The following is a 15,971-nucleotide window of genomic DNA, read 5'->3' on the forward strand; positions in this document are numbered from 1 at the left end:
TTGCCCAGAAATAAACTTTTGGGGAGAGAGGGCAAGATGGTGAGAGAGCAGGGGACGAAAAGAGCTAACTTTGGATCTTACTTTCACTTTAAAGAGCAGGTTTGGGGCCTCCCTGATGGCGCAAGGGGTTAAGCATCAGCACTATGAAGCAATCTGCAGCTACTGCAGCACCAGTTCAATCCCCAGCCAGGGAGCTGACCCACATGGCGCAGAAGACCTCTCCTAACTCACCCGCTGCTCCCCTCAGCAGTGTATTTCAGTCAATCTGCCTGTTCTGTTCCCCACTCTGTCTCTGGTGAATCCTCTCACTCCCTACACCTCTGACCTGTACCCCAGCTCTTGTATGCATAAATAAGTAAATCTTTAAAAAAAAAAAACAACAACAGATAAAAGATAAAGAACAGGACCTTACTCAATCTTGGGGAAAAACTGTTGCAATTGTATAAGGAACAAGATTTTATAAGGAATAAGAATTCAGGAGGGAAGGTGAAAGGGACGAAAGTAGTACTTCATACAAAATCACCTACCTTTCCAGTGGAAAACCTACTCTAGAAATCTGGCTACATGTACATTCTCTCACCATTCCCACCGAGAAATAAAATCTAGTCACAAACATCCCTAAAAAAATCTCGGTTTTAATGTGACATCTCACTAAACCAAAAAGCAGAGATCAGAGCTGGGGTGGGAAACAGAAGGAACTAGAGGCAGGGAAGACCGAGCTAGCCAGCATAGGAACAGAGGGGAGGGATTGTTCTAGCGGTATGTTAGCAATCTGCCTCTAGGGCAGCTGTCCTCCTGGGCAATCAAAGACCGGTTTGTGTGTGTGCTCAGGAACTAGCCAGCTTGGCAAGAAGTTGAGGACTCAGCTATCCAATCCACAAAGTGAGAAGAGATGCCTGTTCCACAGCTGGAATAGAGGGCAGGGAAAACACAAAACAAGGGGGGGAAGCAAAGAGGGAGGGGAACAAAGAGCTCTACAGGTGCTACTTCAGTCTAGACAGGGAGAGGGGTAGTATATCCCAGGAAACCACCAGCTATTCCCTAGCTGAGTGCAGTATCAACCAGTATCTCCCCAGAGTGAATTCAAAGAATGGGTAGGTTTCTGCAGCTCTGTATGCAGCGGGGTGCCACTTGGAAGGGTGAGACCCAAAATGCAGGACACCAGCATTGCCTGTTTCTCTTTGCCCTTTCAGACCCAACAAGGCATCTGCAACATACACAGTAAATAAACATCTATCAATCTACAGATTTATAGCCATAGATCTATCTATACATAAGATTCTATCTCCTCCTAGAACTCCTTTAATTAAATCCTAAATCATTTATAAATAATAGTAGCACCCACAAAACTCAGTGAGATCCCCACTGTTAAGAGATTGAGGCCATTTATATAACTCAAGTGCTAAGATGCAAAAGGCCACAGTCAGAATTCACACCCCCTAATCCCTCCGAGCAGCGAGAAGCCCTGAGACCCACTAGACACACAAAGGCGGCTCTCTTCTCAGCAGAGCCCTGTAGCGGAGCCGCTCTCCAGGGACAAAGAGATTTCACAGGAGAACCACAAAGACATCGCCCTCTCAGTTCCCCCACTCCCAGCTTTCTCACTTCCTGTCACAGTAGCACCAGACCACAGTCTCCCAGAAACAAACAAATACAAAGTGCTGGATTCTGGGCTGCAGGCCAACCGCATTCCAGGGCATCCTGTCTACCAATCACCAGTCAGAGCTCCCACTTTGCCCTGCTCAGTTCCTTATCATGTTCGGGAAAACAACCCTCCTCCCTGCCCCAAGCCAAAGCTCCACAGGACAAAGCTCAGGCCTTCGAGAATCAGCAGAAAGATACTGTGTATGGACCTAAGGGTTTAGAAGGGGTGATGGGGGTTTTAAGATTCCTACCCTAAGTTTCTTCATTTGGGGGGCACTGCCTGCCCTGGGGATTGTTAAAGCTACTGCTGCTATTATACTCAGCTCAGCTACATGTGACATATCACAAAGAAAGCATCGTGGCAATCTGATAGCCAGCCTGGATTCAACCGATGGAAGATTCCCACCTGGAGAACTACCTGAGGACACATCCCCATCCTCTAGCACCCTCTCTAGCACCCATTTCCACTGTTTTAAAAGTTTTTCAAACTCCATTCCCCACAAATCCCCTTCTTCCTCAGAGGCACTCTGAAAACAATCAAGGGCAGCAGACTCCACCCTGTAAGAGCAGGATAGGCACCAGCAGGTGCTGGGAGCAAAGTTCCCTACTTGCCTAGGGAATGAAAGGAGGACCACTAGGAATTACACAATAGTCTTGGCAGCAAACAGACCAAGACGGCAACCTCAGCTCTTCCTGCTCACTACTCCCCTTGGACTGGATCAGGGACTGTAGATTTGGAACCTTCTCAGAAAAGAAAGCCTTCCTTCCTAATAAGGGTTCTCAGAAGATTCCAAAAAGGGAACAAATGATACATTTTTCTATTATCTAGTGCAAAGCCACTGGACATTAGCCTTAAACCCCAGAAGCAAAGATGTATATAGAAGTCAAGCTCTATTAACCAGATTCTTGAACTCCAAAGTAACACCCATTGCCCAAAGGGTTCAATTCCCTGCGCATCAGCACAGCACAAGGCTCCGCAGAGTTATCCAATCAGAAGACATTCCAGGAACTAACTGCAATATGCGCTCATTTTCTCCTCCCTTTCTTTCTCACAAACTCCTTTCTTCTTCTTGGATCTGCCAGAAGTACCTGGGCTGGACCCTGATTTAGACAGTACATGACACAAAAGGAGCTAAGTCTAAAATAGCAAATTTTAAAAGGAATTGGTACATATTTGGATCATACAACCAGGTGGAAGGAAGTGAGACAGAATTATTCACAATAGTCATGCTAGATCGGGCTAGAAAAGAGAACATTTAGCAACACTATGTTTTAAAACACAACAATCAACAGCAGGGCTTAGCCACTGCAAATTCTATCGTTGAAGCACCCAAAACTAAAGTTTAAGATCTCTTACCTAGCACCGAATCAAACTCAGTCTCTCCTTCACCCAAGAATAAGTGAAAAGCCAGTTACAACTGTTAGTATTCTTATCTAATTCCCTTTCTTCTTTTTTTTTTTTAAAGATTTATTTATTTATTTATTTATTTATTTATTTATTTATTCAAGCAAGCACTGGGTATAGTCAGAAATGCGGGAGGGTGAGAGAATTCACCAGAGCCAGAGCGGGGAGCAGAGCAGGCAGACGGACCGAAGCACACTGCTGAGGGGAGCAGCGGGCGGCAGGAGAGGTCTGCACGCCATGTGGGACCCTCCTCCGGTGGCCGGGGAGCAGCCGGGGATCAAACCAGCGCTGCAGAGGCTGCGGGCAGCTTCGCAACCCAGCGCTCAACCGCTGCGCCACCAGGGAGGCCCCCAATTTCCTTTCATTCATAGCCCAGCCCAAGTAAATCAGTCAACTATTAAATAGTATAATGTGAGGTGGATAGACAAAAGCAAATAAAAACTTATTAGGAGAGCTTTTCTTAAGATACTGGGAAAAAAAAAAAAGGGTTACAAGCCACACTTGCAGAGAGAGAGCTGGCCACACCCATATTGACGCTGCTGCTTTTCCAACAAGATGCCTGGCAGCTTCTGGGCCTCAAATAGAGTAGGTGAGACAGAGCAGGTGAGACAGACAGGAGAGCTGACTCAGAAACAGAGTCAACCAGGGTGTGTGGGAAGGAGACAAGTAGAGTCAAAGGGTGACAATTCAGCATGACTTAAGATAAGTCCTGGTTCTAACTGTACCTCTGACTGTTTATAGACATATTTAGAAAGGAATTTAGAAACCTAACCAAAGGAATAATGAATGGGTGAAAAGCAAGTCAATGAAGGGGCCCGAGACTTAGCTGAATGCTCAACGGTTGGAAAAGCATGAATCTGTCTCACTATCTAGCTTCACACATAACCCCTCTTCTCTCTGCATCAGGCCCAAAGTTGAAAGAATTGGAGGAAGGGGAGGTAGAGAAAAGAATGTGATTGGGAAAGGCCTGGCTACATTCCAACTAGCCAACATCCCACAGAGCACTAAGAGTGCCTAGGAATCCAATCCTACCGCATGAGTTACTAGGACTCTGCTCACACACATCTAATTCTTCTACCACCCCCCACTCCCAAACATTCTGAAAAGACGTAATTGAGATAGCTTGATGAAGGCACCAGCTGTTTCCACCACCCTCCCTCCCCACCACCCCAGAGACCACAGTGCAAACTTACATCAAACACTTTATACAATTGACTGGCCAGTAGGAAGGAGAAGCCTGGACTAAAATAGCAGGAAGAGTGCCAACTGGCCCCACTTAGAAGGAATGCTTTCTTGGCTCCATTTAAAAATAAGAAACCTTTGTCATCCATTCCCCTCCACCCAATTATGTTCTTCTTTCCACGACCTACCCTCGTGTCAAATGGGTTTCAGTTTCTTCCCTACAGTTCCTTGATCTATTGTCAACTGTTAGGGAATACAGAGGAGGCATAAGGTTAAGTGTAAAATAATGTCTGGGAGATCAACACTAGGTCTCCGTGCTTGAACACTGATGGTGACAGACTTCCCAAGGCACGGATAGCCAATGAAAGTACTAACCGAGCAGCCCTCCCCCACTCATACTCTAAGTTGACCTGAGTTAGCCAGGAGGAAGGGAAGGAAGCCAGCACTTCCTTTTCAGACAGGAAGTAACATTGGCCCTTCCTGTTGAGTTTTAAACAAATTGTCCAGCTGAATTTCAATACTAACATCCTCTCCTGAATTTGTTCCACAATTTCAAAATGGGGAAGAGAAATGCAAACTCAGTCTAAAGGTTTTTCTTCCCCTAATAGGCAAGCACGCCACTAAATGCCAGCATAAACCCCAAAAGCAGGTGGTGACATATGTAATTTCAAAACAATACAGGACACTGAGAAAAACTTTAAATTAGTCACCTTTTCAGCATGTCTACTGCCATGAGCTATTCTTCGTTACTTCTCATACTAATTAAATAACTGCCCATCTGAGAAATCACAGTTACATAGCTTAACTCGGATATTAAGGCTTTGTGGTCCTCAAACCTGAGTGATCAGAATCACCTGGGAAGCCTTTTCAAAAAAGTTTTCCCATCCCCCATACCTCAATTTCTAATGGGAATGTCTAGGAAAGCAAGTCCTTAAAAATCCCTCAAAGTGATTCTGGTAGTGAGTTACTGTATGGGGTCTACCCCTGCAGACCCTCTGACCGCTACATTGCAAAAAGGGCACTGGTTATAAAAGACATTATTTGAGGCTCCTTTACTATTCACTAAATATAGCCCAGACCATTATTCAATCTGGATTAGAAGATCTTTGGAAGCACAAATTTAAATAAATATGGCTGGAATGACACTGCCCTAAATCCTAGACTCAGAACCTAGAAGGAAGAACTGTCTCACTTCTTTGGAATCCCAAGTAGCTCTCCACAGAGGATATCCCTATTTACACTGCAGATTGGCCAGCCCGATTTTTTTTTTTTTAAGATTTATTTATTTATTTATGCATACAAGAACCAGGGTACAGGCCAGATGCGCAGGAGGGTGAGAAGATTCTCCAGAGACAGAGAGGGGAACAGAACAGGCAGACTGACTGAAATACACTGCTGAGGGGAGCAGCGGGTGAGACAGGAGAGGTCTGCCGGGCCATGTGGGACCCTCGCCAGGCGGCCGGGATCAAACCTGCGCTGCAGAGGCTGCAGACTTCACAGTGCTGCACTCAACCGCCTGCACCATCAGGGGAGGCCGCAGCCCAATTATTTGTAAAACAACTTAGCTTAATATTCCTCTAAGAAACAAAAGCCTGGGTCATATTTTCAAAGACTGGTTCCATGTTTCATCCCAAAAGAAATCACAGTCCTAAATCTCCATTCAAGACCCTAGATCATTGTCAACTGACAACAGGAACAACCAGAAACTCTAGATTCAAGTGTCCCCTCTAATACCTACACAAGAAAGTCACTTTAATTTCTGGTGTAAGTAAGAGCAAGTGAGTGGCAAAACGTTTTTAGAAGAATCATAGGGCCTCCTCCCTGGTGGTGCAGGGGGTTGAGTGCAGTGCTGTGAAGCTGTCTGTGGCCTTTGCCGTGCGGGTTCGATCCCCCACTGGCTGGGAGCAATCCATACAGCGTGGCAGACCTCTCCTGTCTTGCCCGCTGCTCCCCTCAGCAGTATATATATCGGTACATCTGCCTGTTCTGCTCCCCGCTCTCTCTGGTGAATCTTCTCACCCCCCGCAACTCTGGCCTGTACCCCACTTCTAAAAAAAGTAAATAAAAATAGAAGAACCATAAAGGGAAATATTTCCACAAGGAAACATCTGTCACTGAAGCTCTAGGAAAAGAAGAATGGCACTGATAATACACAGTTTCAAGACAACTACCAACACCTATAAATGTTGAAGTAATACATTCAAACAGTTCTATAAAGCAACTTCGAATTTTGGGAGAATTTTTGCCCAGAATACTTCTTACCCATGATGATGCAGTTACCTGACCAATGGAGGAGGGGATGGAAGGGGAAAAAATGTTTCCCGATTGAGGTCACCTCCTAAGGATGATATTAAGTAACAGGATGCCAAGGAGATAGGTATAATTAAAGGGAAGAACTGAAGGTAACCAGGTCAAGTTCCAAGGCTAACCTCCAAACTTAGATGAGACTCTCACTGGGGACAGACTAGCTAAACCAGAAAGGAGGGAAAGTAAGAATGGGTGATTCAAGATACGTCCTCTAATAATCAAATTACCCTTTCACTTTCCTATATGGTTGCCACAGAACACCAGTCATGGAAGAGTTGGTACCTCTTCCTCACCCCACCAAAATTAAGCAGCCTTAATCGCCCTCACTGCTTGAACATACCTATGAAAAGGGAAAACAGACATACACTTAGTTATCAAGGGTGACCATGTTCCCCGACATGGAAGACAAAAATGTGGACACGGTGACCAATAAAGAGGCCATTAAAGCCCAATGATTCGGACACTAAGGAAGCAGTTTTCTGGCCAAATGAGCAAAAGGAAAAGCAGCAGATAAGGAAGCAGTTGTAACATTTAGTCCAAGACTCATAAACCAAACCAACAATTGTGCTCAAAAGGAAACTACCAGATCTAGGCTCTCACTTCTCCTGTTCACAGAAAACAGACTAAGCAGATAAAAACAATGGAGAAACATATTTCTCTAGGGAAGAAAATTTTCGTCTCACCTCCCAAATACACACAAGCTTTTCTTCGTACTGTATAGTGCATGACCAGATCTATAAAACCAAACCTATAAAACATCCCTACCCTGGCACTTCTTATTCACCACCCTACATAATCTGCTTCATCTTTTACTCAATAGTATTATCATCACACTCTGACATACTATATATTTACTTGCTTATTTATCCAACTAGAGTATAAGCTCTGTGACGCCTCTTTGGTACTCCTGTATTCCAGTGCATGGCAAATTTTTCAGTATTTTACCTTTCCAATAAAAATGAAAATAATTAGGGGCCTCCTTGGTGGTACAATGGGTTGTCTCAGCACCATGAAGCTATCTGCAGCCACTAGAGCATGAGTTCGATCCCTGGCCAGGGAGGTGACCCATATAGTAGTGCAGCAGACCTCTCCTATCTCACTGCTGCTCCCCTCAGCAGTGTATTTCAGTAGATCTGCCTGTTCTGCTTCCCACTCTGTCTCTGGTGATGCTCTCACTCCCTGCACCTCTGCCCTGCACTCCAGCTCATACATGCATAAATAAATCTTAAAAAAATAAAGCAATGTCTCTTTTTTTTCTTTCTACACTTCTTCCCTAATTGTGATGTCAGGCCAATCACCAGGGGTTTCCCACAGCCTTCACTACAGATTGGGTTGGTCTTTGTCAGGGTAGACATTCAAATGGCCAACTCTGCCCTGCCTTACAAAGCAGTCAATGGAGAGCAGTGCAGAGAGGTTACAGAACTCCCCCATCCCACTCCAACAAAGAGACAGTTAAAAGAAATCAGATTGGCAGCAGTGTCTTCTCTAAAACAGACTACCCTACTTTAACAGTGTGCTGAATATACACCAGCTACTTTACTTCAATGAGATTTACTTCACCTGCAATGAAATGGGAACTGTAGGTGCTTTGATAAAGGTATTGAAAAGCTGACCTAGTTTTTTTGACAATGTCTTACATCATCCTCAACCATCAGAATATGTTTTGGTTTCATAAAATACAAGCTTTCTGAAACAAAAGTCTTTTCACTCCACAAAGAGACCTCTCGATGTGTCACTGCATTCCAATACAGAACAACATGGGAAGCACACACAAAACTGATAATTTACTCGGGGAAAAAGTACATTTCTTTTGCTATACTATCAACTGTAATAGAACAAGTAACTAATGAGTAACTGTGGATGAGATCTGAAAATCTGAAAGCTAAACAAGATGTGAATTACTAAGAAGAGATCAATTTCACCGATCACAACAATTAATCCTAAACCATATCTAAGTGAAATAAACAGATATCTTAATATTCATCCTGGGTTAAAACTGTGGAGAGCAGGGTGTGGATTTAATGATAGGAACCTATGGAATGCCAATAAGAAACTGGTTGAAGTGCTATTCAGAACACTAGTTTCATGGGTTATTTAGTATAAAGAGACGAAAAAGAAGAAAAGCCTTAAGTTGGAAGAAACCTAAAAGACTCTAGGCAAAAGGCTGCATCTAGCACACATATATTTCCCACAGGCCAGTTTGACTTTTCCACTTAGAAGAGTGATCTCTTTCTCAGAAGCACACTTCTCACAGGAAGCACTGACCAACTCAAAATTTCTACATGTCCCAGTTTTGCAAATGTCCATAAAAAGACAGCTGAAAATAAAGAATGACATTTCCTGAACATGAGAGAGGGAGGTTTATATCAAGAAAAGGGAGAGTAAAAGCCTGTCTTCATTTCTATGTAACTGTTTCCTGTACAACCAATACAACTGAACATCATCCTACAAGATCCTGGTTGGACATGTGAGACTTCAGGGTAAGGAATATGGTTCAAAGACAGGAATAATAAATCCAAACGAAGCCTTTTCAATCCATTCTATGCCAAAATTGAAAGCTTATGCCTGGATGCTAAAATTATTTTCCTCTTGTAGATACAAAAAGATGGAAGAAACATGCATTGCCGTTTTTATCCTAAAGTACCCAAGTCTCTGAAGAAATTACCACAAGATAGCCCAGTCTTTGCCACCTGCTTCTCTTCCCCCACTCACTTCGATTTGCTGTAAAAGTCACCCATTCCCACAGCACCCTTATTTTGGACAACCCCACCCGTACAGTCTCCAAATTGTGGTATACTAAAGACACTTTTTGGCGTACCATTCCAGAAAGCTCATTTATTCTGTAATATAAGCATCTATATCCACGACTCTCAGGTTTTACGAAATCTTTAAAAGACATTTAGTTCAACAGGCAAATGATGTTTTGAATTCATTAAATGCATCCTTCCTAACAGAAAACACAAAGTATTACTAGGAATTTTGCATAATTGACCAACGTTCCTACGAGATGGTTGACATCACTGCCCTCACATTAGTGAAGTGGCAGGACAGGTGACCCCAGGTAGTGGGGCTCCAGCACCCACACTCTTAACCACTGCTATGTTGCCTTGACTCTCAGTAGCTGTGGAACTTTTAGGTCGGAAATTCCTATTTGGTGGACATGTTGATTTAAAATCACTGAATGAAATGAAAGGTTTGCAAGAATTACTGTGCCATTCTTGCAACTTTCCTGTAGGTTTGAAACTAATAGGGCCTCCTTGGTGGTGCAAGGGGTTAAGACGCAACCTATGAAGCTATCCGCAGCCACTCATCCGCAGCATGAGTTCGATCCCCAGCCAGGGAGCTATCCACATGGCACAGCAGACCTCTCCTGACTCGCCCGCTGCTCCCCTCAGCAGTGTATTTCAGTCAATCCGCCTGTTCTGCTCCTCACTCTTTCTCTGGTGAATCCTCTCACCCCCGCACCTCGGGCCTGTACCCCAGGTCTTGTGTGCATAAATCTTTTTAAAAAATAAAAATAAAAAAGGCTAATAGTTGCTTTTATCAACATATAATGGGACATGTTTTATGAAAGTGACAATCAAATTACCTGTTGGCCAGCAAATGTTTTAAGAACACACTGGATTCTTATAATGACCCCACTCTGTGCCTGATCTAAGTTGCCCTCACCTCTCACATCACACTGAAGGACTCACTGGAGAAGTGGCCATAAAAATGGGGAACACTGGGCCTCCCCGGTGGCGCAGCGGTTGAGCGCTGGGTTGCGAAGCTGCCCACGGCCTCTGCGGCGCCGGTTCGATCCCCGGCTGCTCCCCGGCCACCAGAGGAGGGTCCCACATGGCGTGCAGACTTCTCCTGCCGCCCGCTGCTCCCCTCAGCAGTGTACTTCGGTCCTTCTGCCTGCTCTGCTCCCCGCTCTGGCTCTGGTGAATTCTCTCACCCTCCCGCACTTCTGACTGTACCCAGGGCATGTATTAAAACAAACAAACAAACAAATAAATAAATAAAACATGCCTCTATTAAAAAAAAAAAATGGGGAACACTGTCCTGAAACCAGAATAGTCCATGTGGGCCCTGTTGTCAATGCTTGATATTTACTCATCAAGGACATGCAATTTCAAGCAGAATTAGGGGGAAAATTTCTTCCAAAAATATAGCACACAATATAACCACACAAATCGATCTGTGTTATTTCCCTTTGTCAGTTCTAACCAGAAGAGCTGTCCTTCCCGCCTCACAATCTTTCTGCTAGTTTCCACCAATATTCTATTAGAAACCTTGGAAGCAGCAGCATTTAGGCAGAGCAATCCCTAATTCAGCTTCTCATGGCTTTTAGCCCCTTTTGCAAGGGAAGAGAACATGAGAAGAATGCGTGTAGTTATTCACATACTGATTACATAGGGTTCATTCCTTTAGGCAAGTTTTTTGTCACTATTATTCATGAAAATCAATTTGGATTTTTAAATTCATAGACCTCCCAATACACTTTGCAAACAAAATCTGAAGTTTCGTGGCGAAGGTATGCTATCCAAACATAACTTTCTTTTAACTACTGACTTGAAAACTATCATCCTAAGTCTTTTTTTTTTTTTTAACAAGTATAAAAACCACTGACTTCCAACATGGCTAAAAGCCGTATTTCTCTGCTACAGCCCTAGGAAGAGCAGGTAGGTAACTAGTTCCTCTCTCTAGAATGGCTACATTCAAAGTTTCAGGAGTAGTTGGAGTGAACAGCTGTCTGTATTATGAAATGAACTGACCAGGACCCTTACTTTTTACATTATTTTTTTAAAGATTGATTTATTTATGCATACAAGAGCTAGGGTACAGGCCAGAGGTAGGGGGAGGTGAGAGGATTCACCAGAGACAGAGGGGGAACAGAACAGGCAGACTGACTGAAATACACTGCTGAGGGGAGCAGCGGTCTGCCGCGCCATGTGGGTTGCTCCTTGGCAGGCCAGGGATGGAACTCGCGCTACAGATGCAGCGGACAGCTTCATAGGTTACGTCTTAACCCCTTGCACCACCAGGGAGGCCCTTTACACTATTCTTTAAACTGCCTGTCCAGAAAAGAAACAGATTAAAGAAAAATTTAAATCTTAAATTATTTTCAAAAACTTTACTTAAAAAAGGGAGGGAGGAAATGCACAAAAGGTTAAAACTACAGACTCTAGTCAAGTTGCAAAATTACGATTTTATTTATCTATGTTGTATTGTTTCCTATCTCAGCTTCCCTTCAGCCTTCCCCACAACAGTCCTTCATTGATTCCTATCAAGTGTCCTGTTTAACTAAGGCTTACTGAGCATCTCAGACACCAGACATTAAGAAAGGTGCTAAGAAGGTACAGAGATAAGAACACCTACACTCAAGCATTTCAGTCCAGAGGAAAAGGCAAAAATAGACAATTTTTCATAGTGACAAAAACATTTGAACTGGCGCGGCAGACCTGTTTCGCCTGCTGCTTCTCTTAGCAGCATATCTCAGTAAATCCACCTTCCAAGCTATAAACCTCTCCCTTCAAGTTGGCAATAACATTCCAAACCACACAGCTGAAAATTCTCTAAGAAATTTCACTGATATTCAAATGAAGTTTAAGCCCTTCCCCATGATAAGTTTAAGAAATCAGGAGAGCAATGGTGTGCATTTGAAAAGACCTGTTTTAAAGATTGAGATAAAATCCATTCTAGTATATCCAGCTCCCCATGGACCTAATGGAAAATAGGTTTTTGCATACATTATCCCAACAAGGAAGGGCTGGAAATCTCCAACCCTCCACAAAATGAAACAATCCTGCCTCTAGGAAGGGCTGGGTTTAGTTCTGGCTCTTGTTTCTGTTCTCTCTGGAGAACAGCAGTGTATTAGTGGTTAAGTCCATGGACTTTGTAGTTAGTCAGACCAGGATTTAATACTGGCCTTGGCCACTTATAGGCAGCGAGATTTTTAGCAAACCTCAGCTTCTCTGAGGCTCAAATTCCTTTAAAAAAAAAAAAGCTGCTGTGGAAAATTAAGTAAATAGTGTATGCAAAATGATTGGCACACGCTAACACACACATACACACATACACACACACACACAAAGGGAGGGGCTGGCAGTTAGTAATAGGGGATGATCAGGTACCAAAATAGAAAGCAATACATTATACAGAACTAATCACTTTGTTATTCCAACTGAACGGTGACCTATGCTTAATTCATCTGCATCTATCCTACCTCACCCATCCCTAGAGAGCAAGTACCTCAGAAACCTACACTGAGTTGCAATTTCTCAGAGCATTTTTTTTTTTTTAAGCTCTCCAATAGTCCCGGTCTTTATGGCAGCTGAGAGAACATGTTCCAGCCCCTCTGACTCTCCATAACTGGGCTCCTAGGAAAGGTATCAGAACTCTAACAACCGAGGGCGATCCCCACCTGAAACACAAGACTGCAACCTTAGTCACATAACAAAGGAACCAAGAGTATAGAGGAGTCAAACAAGGAAAGAAAAATCTGTTCCACTCATACTTACTTGCTATCATTTTTTTACCTGAAGACCGAAATGAGGTGAATGAAAGACAAAAAATTTACTTATTCACACTCCTGGTTATATCTCTTGAAAGAATTACCGGTGTGAGGCAGGTAAAAGACAAATCTTCCGTCGTATCCAGAAGGCTCTAGAATGCACACCAGTCAAAACAATGCCTCCGTCCGTGGAAACAGTCCTGGACGCTAGTCCCTGGGCTGCTCGCTGCAGCTACACAAAGCCCAATATTAAACGCTGGACCTGACACCACCATTCAGTCATCCAGAACCGGTACTCAAACTGCCTTTGTACTCCTTCAGATTCCCTCAACCCTCCCCCTAAAGGTTGAGTGGGAAACCGACACTCTGGCAGTGGCATGACCAACCCTCCAAAGACCCACCAGGAAATCTCCCCGAGGCCGGAGTCGAGGCAGAGAACAGCCGAACGAAAATTTGGAAAATGTTAAGCAAAAGCTACAGCCCAACAAACTGTACACGTTGTCTTCTTTATTAACTGCACTTGTGACAATTATGAGATCCAGACATTTAAAACGTACTGTAGTCCTAGCATAGATCATATTAAAAGGATGGACAAAGTTCTATTTCTTCTGAAGCCACACTCTCACAGGATGAAATAATCTTTCAAGAAATATCCTCAAAAAGAAATTGAAGGAAGCGTTGTGGTCTGAAAAGAATGGGAGGGGGGGGGAACTCCTAAATCAGAGGATTAATAAAGATAACACCAGTTTAAAGCTAATGAGCAGCTCACATATTAAGGCCCATGTTGTGGCAATTGGGGCAGTATCTATTCCAGCTGTAAATTTCAAACTAATTTCGATTTTTTCAAGAGGAAAAGAAAGAACACCCAGTTTTCATCCACTGATGAGTTGGCTATGTAATTATCCAGAATCAGTATTTTTGCAACAATGTATTTGCAAAAACAAAAATAACACAAATCTTAAGATTAAATATGACATGAAAGCACAACCATGGGTCTTTGGCTTCTACAGATTTCTGATTTCACGGCAAATTAACTAAACAACTCGCCTCCTAAAAACAACTTCCGAGTAGGTTTAAAAACAAAAATTCCCCTTTGCTCTCTCAAATGCAATCTAAACACTAAAGTTTGTATCTGTGTTCTGTCAGCCTAACCTTATTTAATCCAAGGCCCTTTCAGAGAACACAAAGCTTGGAAACACTTTCAGGTGTGTTTCCACTTTACTCAGGTGAACTAAAGAGCCTGATTAGAATTTCCTTATCCCTTTAAGCACTTAAACCAAATTTTATCATTATCTGCAGACTGAACATACAACTCCACAAATCTTTGCCATCAAAGCCAGTTTTAGGAGGAAGAGGATGGCCATTTAGTTAACATGGATCCATTTGCTTTCTTTTATAAGGCAGAGCAGGGAGGTTGTGTCTAACAGAAGCTCCCACCCACCGCACCTGGAAAAGTAAAAGAGGGATCCACCCAAGAACAGCAGGGCTGAAACCGATCTGGGCAGTTCAAACTGTAGTAGGAAAAACCACCACCATTTAAGCTGCAAAGCTTCCTGCAAGTTTTCACTTCCACAAATCTAATGATAAAAGTGGGAAAAGAAAAAAGTTTTGAACCATGTGAAAAACCAACCATCTGTATAACTAGCTTCCAACCTGACCAAATTCCTTTCCCAGCCCGCAAGCAATATGCCAAAAAAAAAAAAAAAACCCAACTTTTGGTTTGGGCGCTGAAAACAGAAAATTGTTAGCTTCATGCAAGAAAACATACAAGAATACACCAAAATGTAAATTCACAAAATTGCTCTCACCCCTCTGAATCTATCATCTTCCTCTATTAGAAATAAGTATAAGTTTGTTTCTGGAGCTGAGATATTTTACCTTTTTGTAATGACAAAATACCAGAATTCCCCAAAGTAGGAAGAAAAATTAATAATTGCTTAAAAGTCACCCGTCAGCATAGCAGACCCCGCTCTCGTTTTTTTTTTTAATTCCCTCCGGTTACCGTAAGACAAAAATTCGATTCGGCTGATCCTCCTTAACCCGTCCGTACACACATTTTTTAAAAAGGCACACACCTCAAATGTGGACTTCTAAAAACCAGTCGCTTAAGAAAGAAACCCAAGGCTTCGTCAAACGTGCTGAGAAAGACAAATCCAGCAAGGTAGTAGATTTTTCGCCACCTCTTCCTCCTTTCAGGATCTTTCCTGCTCTTCTTTCTCTCTCCTTTTTTTTTCCCTCAGCTCCAACACCTAAAATGGAAGTTGCACCCAGCCAAAGGCTAGGGAGCCTGGGTGGTGACAAACTGATCTGGCAGCCCTCCCCCTCGCTTTCCTAAGTGATGTCAGCCCCTGAGAACTTCCAATAGGAGCCAGGCATAAATCAGGGAGCCGACTTTATCCAATGGGAAACTTTATTATAGGAAATTAAAAAAAAAAAAAGGAGGGGAAAGAAGAGGAGGAGAGAAAGAGACGGGGGAAGTTTTTTATATATATATATATATATATATATATATATTTAAAGCGGAGCCTCTACGATGCCTTAGGAGTTGCTGCAGAGCTCCGGGGGGCCCGAAGGAGCAGGCGGGCTCTCTAGAACGGAGCGCCTCGGCCTCGGTCCTCTCCCACGGCGGGGCGCTTGCTCCCTCTACCTTCCTTTCTGGGTGGAGAAACAGAAAAGAGCCGCTTTTATTTGCCTTCTGCTCTTCGGTTTGCTGCTTTCCGCTCCAGAGCGTTCTGCCCAAGGAAGACGGGAGGGGACGGAAAGAGACCCTAGAAACGGGGCTACTGGGTGTTGATTAGGAAGGTAGGGGCCAGCTGAGCTAAACTCTCCAGTTCATTGTTTGGATTTAACTGCATTAGGGTTCAGTAGGAAAAACAAATGCCTGGACTTGTTAACAGTTTTTAGCAGCGACACTTCCAACTAGAAGCCGAATCC

At 43.4% G+C, this 15,971-nt stretch overlaps 1 protein-coding gene across 6 annotated transcripts in view; it reads right to left on the bottom strand.

The window, feature by feature from the left end:
* CTNND1 (catenin delta 1) overlaps window positions 1-15,971 on the bottom strand; it is a 62,658-nt gene that overhangs the window by 40,967 nt on the left and 5,720 nt on the right. For 5 of the 6 annotated variants that reach the window (XM_037522210.2, XM_037522208.2, XM_037522209.2 and 2 more), the window contains exon 1: window positions 15,113-15,357. The exons of the other annotated variant lie outside the window; for it this stretch is intronic. The gene's annotated coding sequence lies outside the window, so the exon portion shown is untranslated. Of the gene's footprint in view, window positions 1-15,112; window positions 15,358-15,971 lie in introns of those variants that run through there. 6 annotated transcript variants of the gene reach the window in all.

Source organism: Talpa occidentalis, unplaced genomic scaffold (genome assembly GCF_014898055.3).
Source record: "Talpa occidentalis isolate TD23 unplaced genomic scaffold, MPIMG_talOcc4v2.1 talOcc4.3, whole genome shotgun sequence".
In the NCBI taxonomy this organism is placed as follows: domain Eukaryota; kingdom Metazoa; phylum Chordata; class Mammalia; order Eulipotyphla; family Talpidae; genus Talpa; species Talpa occidentalis.